This window comes from Asparagus officinalis, chromosome 7 (assembly GCF_001876935.1).
Source record: "Asparagus officinalis chromosome 7, Aspof.V1, whole genome shotgun sequence".
NCBI lineage: Eukaryota > Viridiplantae > Streptophyta > Magnoliopsida > Asparagales > Asparagaceae > Asparagus > Asparagus officinalis.
The window spans coordinates 93,346,221-93,353,267 of record NC_033800.1 but is presented as its reverse complement, the minus strand read 5'-3'; positions in this window follow the sequence as shown (position 1 = coordinate 93,353,267).

The window sequence follows — 7,047 nt, the reverse complement described above, 5'->3', positions numbered from 1 at the left end:
TTGACTGAAGGGGGAAAAATAGGACCGACAATGTCCATACCCCATGTCTCGAATGGCCAAGATGTGGTTAACGTGTGCAACTGCTCTGGTGGTTGGTGCCTGTAATTTGCATGTATTTGACAAGCATGACACTCTCGGGCGTATTCGATTGCGTCACGAACCATTGTTGGCCAAAAATATCCCATTCTCCTGATGCGATCATACAGTTTGGGACCGGGCTGATGCGCACCACATTCTCCTTCATGTGCTTCCTTAAGAACTTCTTCTGCTTCTTTGTTCGAAAGGCATCGGAGTAAAAAACCATCGTACCCTCTACGGTATAACGTATGGGTCTCGGCATTATAGAAGAATCTTGGTGCTCTTCGGCGGATTGATTCCCTTTCTTTTACATCCTCTGGCAAAATACCATACTGGACGTAGTCAATGATGGGAAAACGCCAATCTCGGGACTCAGACCCAATTCGAGTTGAATTCCCCTCCTTGGCGTTTATGTTTCCGTCATCTTCCTCTTCAATATCCATACCGTATATGGGTATGCAGAGTTGATTCGTCCTTACTGTGACTAACAGCTCAGTTTCGGGAGGCTGCGCAAGTGAAACCGCTAGTGCTGCCAGTGCATCCGCATAAGCATTCTGGAGACGAGGGATGTATTCAATAAAGAATTCTTCAAAAGAATCTGCCATTTTGATGGCCTCCTGGTGGTACGGGATCAGGTCTTGGTTCCTAACGTCATACTCTCTACGGACTTGGTTGACTATCAATTGAGAATCCCCAAAAGCTTCGAGATATTCGACCCCCAGCTGCCCTCGAAGCACCATCGAAGTATAATTGCCATACTTGTTGGTGCGACGTGGTGTTAACCTCGTGGGTTTCGTCCGGCAAGTCATCATATACTTCTGCTGTATCCGTTGTCGGGTTTGCCGCTAAAAGATCACAAATCGCTTGTCCTTTGATCGACTTCTGTTGTTTGAAGTGCAAATCATATTGGGACAAGAGAAGGGCCCACTTCGCTAACCGCCAATTCATAGAGGCCGGTTGTGTCATAAATACCCGTACTGGATTAACATTAGAAATGACGTAAATCATCTGTCCAACCAAGTAATGTCGCATCTTTTGCATTGCGAATACCAATGCAAGGCATTCTTTCTCAATCATCGGATATCGAGACTCAGCGCCTATCAAGGTCTGACTTAGGTAATAGACTGCCTGTTCGTGACCATTATCATCGTCTTGTGCTAGTAAGGCACTTATCGAGTGGTTCATCGCCTTGAGATAAATCAAGAACGGTCTACCTGATTTTGGTGCAACGAGAAAAGGAGGATTCGTCAGATATGTTTTAATATCTTCGAATGCTTTTTGGCAGGCGTCGTCCCAGATAAAAGACACCCCTTTCTTGTTTAGTTTAGAGAATGGTTGGTACTTCCCAGAAAGGTTTAAGATGAACCGCCGGATGTAAGCTAAACGCCCTTGCAATCCTCTGAGCTCTCTTAGATTTCTAGGAGGTTGCAGTTCGTGTATCGCCTTCACCTTATCAGGATCGATATGTATACCTTTAGTGGTGACGACGAATCCAAGGAATTTTCCGCTGGACATTCCAAGGAAGGATCGATATGTATCGCCTTCAATTGATGACTTCGCATGAGATCGAACATCGTCTTCAAGTCCTTGATGTGATCCTCTTTGTTGCGGCTTTTTACAACCAAATCATCAACGTAGCACTCGACTGTTTTCCTGAGATGTTCTTAGAAAATCTTAGTCATTGCTCGCTAGTACGTGGCGCCTGCATTCTTTAGTCCGAAAGGTATTACGGTGTAGCAAAAGACACCAAGGGGTGTTCTGAACGCTGTATGCTTCTCGTCATCTGGGTGCATTTTGATTTGGTTATATCCTAAAAAACCATCCATAAAAGACATTCTCTCAAATCCACATGTATTGTCGATAATGACATCCGTGATTGGGAGAGGAAAGTCGTCTTTTGGACATGCCGTGTTCAGGTCCCTGAAGTCGATACATATTCTGATTTTACCGTTCTTCTTCATGACTGGAACAATATTGGCTAACCAGTCTGGATGTTGCTCCTCTCGGATAAATCCTGATTCGATCAACTTCTTAACCTCTGCCTCAATGGCTTCCATAATCTGCGGACGAAACCGTCTTTGCTGTTGTTTGACAGGTTTGGCATCCGGCTTAATATCGAGGCGGTGCATTGCCACATTGGGATCGAGCCCAGGCATATCTTCATAGTTCCACGCGAAGACGTCAATATATTCCCTGATGAGAGCAATTAATTCTTCCTTCTCATTTGGGGGAAGACTGTCGCTGATGAATATAGGCTTTAGGTTGGCCTCGTCACCCATGTTAACTTGGATTATTTTATCTTCAGTGGGGGGTTCTCTCTGTTCGAACCTATCACCATATTGCATGTTCAGGTGATGAACCCACGGGTCTTCCCATGTTGGCATTTGTTCGTCGTCTTCCATTGTGGACGGATCAGCTTTAGCCATGTTCGCCATTAGGGCTTTGAAAGCTTCCCCCAGACTTGTATCGGAATCCCATTCCGAGGCATCTGATGAATTTCCATCTTTGTATTGCTTAGATGATTGGTCATTAATTAACCAGCAGCATTCGTCTTCTGAAGAAGATTCGTACCCTAACCCTCGTCCGTATTTATAATAATCATCGGGTTTTCCTTTTGGTAGATATACCGCTTTGGCTGGAGTACGAGGTCCTCGATCGAAGTATAGACCTTCTCCGAGTGTGAAATCATATCCCTGTTTTTCCATGAGCTTGCGCGCTTCCGGACTATACTTAGATAAATGCCGACCAGGTTTATCATCATCTTCATCTTCCCTTAAGAAATGATCTGGTAATGGAGAGATTTTTCCTTTACCGTAAATCACTTCTTTTGCACCTCTTATTTTATTCGGGATGACCATGGTTGATAGGACGATCGAAGATCATACAACTCTTTTATCACATCATCAAGAGACAGGGAGTACTCTAAATCATTATTTATATCATTATCGGCAAGTTGCCAGTTACAACCGCCCTCTGACGATTGTTCATCGTCAAGGTTGATTACAAAGGGTACAATGTCATTTAGAACATAACCTCCATTGTAATCAAATCCGGCTTCGGTATCAGCTTCTTCTCCGCTGTCCGGGCCATGGGCCGATGATTCACAAAACCGCCATTGTAATCGAATCCGGCTTCAGAATCAGCTTCTTCTCCGCTGTCTGTGCCCTGGGCCGATGGTTCAGTATCGGATTCGTTACCATAAAGGAGAGAATCAGTGAAATAATTCTCATACCCTTTGAATGGTTGCTTATCCGCGACCACCGTCCTAACCCTATTATCAGTGTCGACATATTTCAAACACTGATGGAGAGTGGAGGGAATTATAACGTTACTATGGATCCAAGGCCGACCCAATAGTAAGTTATATGAAGTTTCGGCATCGATCACATAACATGTGACTTCTGTCTTCAAATCTCCCATTTGACACTTTACCCGGATCTTACCCAAGGGTCTTGACCCGCTAGTGTTGAATCCATAGATAACAGTGCCTGTGGACGCCAACTTGCTAACTGGGATGCCGAGGAAATGCATCAAGCGAAGCGGCATAATACTCACAGCAAAACCCGGATCCACTTGGATTCGGTTGACTTTGCTGGAGCCTTGCGGAGTTTTTGAGCTTTCCGGTTTGTCTCTTCCAATCGGACGACTGAAACGAGACTGCTTCGGATTCTGTACCTCTTGGGGATTCTTCTCTTTTGGTTTATTCACCGGTTGTCGTAGAGCTTCTTTACCCGGTGTGGGACTTGCAATCACTCCCATCTCCGTGAGAGTTTTGGCTGGTCCCTATTTATTCACCCCCTGCTCATTAGGTGGTGGATAATTGTAGTGATACTCATTTCCGCTTCTAGTGGCGAAGACTTCTTGTTCTTCTTCGGAGAGCGGGAAAGTAGGAGCTTCATCGCCATCCTCCTCGAAGATTGCGGAAGTAGCATTGCAGGAGTTGCCTTTTGCCCTTTCTTCTCGAGGAAGTCGCCCACTGTTCGTCTTCAATGAGGTCGGGATGAACCCAGAGGATTTTGCCATTTGGGGCTGTGTGTGGCACAAGTCCTTTTTGGCGCTGTCCATGTGGGTCATCATTCACTGTCTTCATTCCTACTTTGGTGATGCGCTCAGGTTTGAACCATGTTGTGGGCACCGATCCAAAGCTGATTGACACCGCATTTGCTGGACAGCTTCGGGGTTATGACGCCTACATCAATTAGCGCCTGGATTTTGTCCTTGAGGTGGTAGCACGGCTTGGTAGGGTGATGGACCGCTCTATGGTATGCGCAATACTTCGGATCCGTCACTTTGTTAGCCCCTTCTTGATCCACGACCGCTGGCAGCTGGATTTTGTTATTCTCCAACAGGTACTTAAAGATGCCGGGAACTTCGTCATCCTTGAAGGAGTACACTTTAGGAAACCTCGGCTCCGAAGATTTCTGCTTCTGAGGCCGTTGTTGCCATTATCCCCAAGACTGTTGTGGCGCTTGTTGCTGCGGCTGTTGCTGAGGTTGCAATTGGAAAGTTTGATTAGCATCAACTGCATTAGCATGTGCCTTACCTTTCCCCCGTGGGACGAAATTCTGTTGCGGAGCATTATTCGCCTGTTGGCCTCTCTCCGCCTTCTTCCTTCTGAGGAATCGCTCAGCTTGCTCTCCTCGGACCTTCAAATCCTTCCATGTCTTGGACGGTGCTGTCCCCATTGCTTCCAACACGTCCAATGCGAGGTTGTTGTGGCAAGTCTGGAGGATGAATTCCTTGGTGATCGGGTCCCGATAGTTCATCGCCTTGTTCCGGAACCTCTTGACGAATGTGTCAACCAATTCCCCATCTTTCTGTTTCTCGTCAAGCAACGACCCGATGGATATCTCTGTGTCGTCGTCGAAGAAGTTGGCGAGGAACTTCGTCTCCATGTCATCCCAGCTGTTCACGCTTCCTGGCTTGAGGCGGCGATACCAGTCGAAGGCGGCTCCACGAAGAGTGCCAACGAAGGACCGTACCATCAGAGGCTCATTACCAGAGATAACCCCCAGGTGCGATTTGAAGTAAATCAAATGCTGGGTGGGTGAACCCATCCCATTAAACGGCGTGAAGTTAATTATATTGAACTTCGCCGGATATGGGATCGATTCCTATTCTCTTGGGTATGGGCAAGGAATGCCTGTTTTCTTCATCTCTTGAGCGGAAATCAATGTATTGATTTTGCTTTCGAGGTTCTTAATCTTCAAGTTTTCACATGTGTTTTCGCTAGCATTCTCGTTACCACCCCCTGCATTGACGGGAGAATTATTGGTATTATGAGTCTCATTCGCATTCGTATCTTCGTCTTCCAGATTAACCGGGTTACGACGACTTGGCTCGCCTTGCTGGTTCGTCAATGCTTGGATTTGTTGGTCATGCATTTCTCTCATGTTCTGCATGGCCATCTGCATTTCGAACCTGAAGGTTTCCTGTTGCTTAGCTAAGGCGTCTTCAAGCATCTTGGCCACTTGTTCCGTACTTATCATAAGTGCCTCGCGGGGTTGTCCCTCGCTGGATACCGTATTATCTGATGCAACCGCGGAGCCGGCATCAGATTCTTCATCTTCTGAAGGGAGGCTTGTCCGAACCCTACCATAGGTTGCTCGCTTGATGGTTCCGGACTGCAGACGGGTTCTAGGCCGGGATGCTTTCAGAATTGACTCGAGATTATCCCGTGCCGATGTCCCCTTGCTGGTCATATTGGTGGTGACCCTCGGATATTCTCCATCTTCAACCACCGTTCTTCTTCGTCGGATACTCCTAGGCCTTGGTTTTGGCGTTTCTGTACTGAGTCTTTCGAAAACCAAAACTCTTTCGGGGACCGTCTTGATGCAGTTGCACTCAGACAATACTGCCCGAATGAGTTTGGAACAGGGGTATTGAGTTTCCTGTTCTCGGGGACTCCTCTTCCTGGTTCTACTCGTACCCCCAACACGATAGTACAATTCGTCTGCTTGACCTATCGTATGTTGGCACGACTTCTCAGGTATAACATTATCGTCATCAGATGATAATGTTTCCTTCTGAGGGGGAACTGCCTTCTTTGGGCTTTCAAAAGTTACACGCCTTGAAACATGCCTTTGTGGGCGTGAGTTCTCAGCGGGCTCCTGGACTTCAATGCGCAAATTGGTGCACGTAGATGTCCTGATTTCTTTGTCATGTTGAGGATGGCGGCGACCCCCAGCATGTTGAGTCGTCCGGGGCTTCTTCATTGGGCCCAAATCGCTCTGTAACTGGACTTTGGCCTACTCTCTCGGTGGGTTTTGCCGGAATTTGGACCGAGCGCGCCACTCCACAACTGATTTCTTTCTATCGGATCGATTCTGCATGATCTCCGGAGAAGCTATTGAGATTACCGGCGACTTGGGTTGATTCGCGCTGCTGTTGAACTTTTGGTTGGAGGCTGCTTCGACGTCTCCATACTGGCGGGTTGGTGCGGCTTCTGCCACGTCCGCTCTGCCAGTCTTCTACGCGGCTCTTGCGACTGAGCCCGTGCCACGCTGATAGTGGCGGGCTGTGCAGAATAGCCCTCCTCAAGTGTCCGACGCGTTCCGTTTGACACAGACCCATTCGTTTGTTGGCGGTTAAGAGGAGTCGCCTTCTTCAGTTGTTGAGGCCTGTTTGCCTCCCCTGTTTCTTCAATTCCGCGTTGCTAGCGGACGCCGTCTGTTAGACTCCATCCCTTAGCCGACCATTGCTCGCAAGCGTTAACGTCGCCTCTAGCGGCTTCTCCTTGCAGCAGAGTACCAACGCTCTCAACCAGTAGAGCCGGTCAGTCAAGAACAGGTTTTTGACCTCGTTGTGAGCCGGTCGGTGGAACTTACACCCGACGCAACTTGGCCAGTCAGGTCCTGGCCGTGAGAGTCTTCGTTGGCATTCTGAATCTTCTTCAAACCAACAGAACTTTTCGTCCTGCGAGGGTGAGAACTTCTTGGACTTGTGGGAGAGCGTAGATCCGGACGAGAT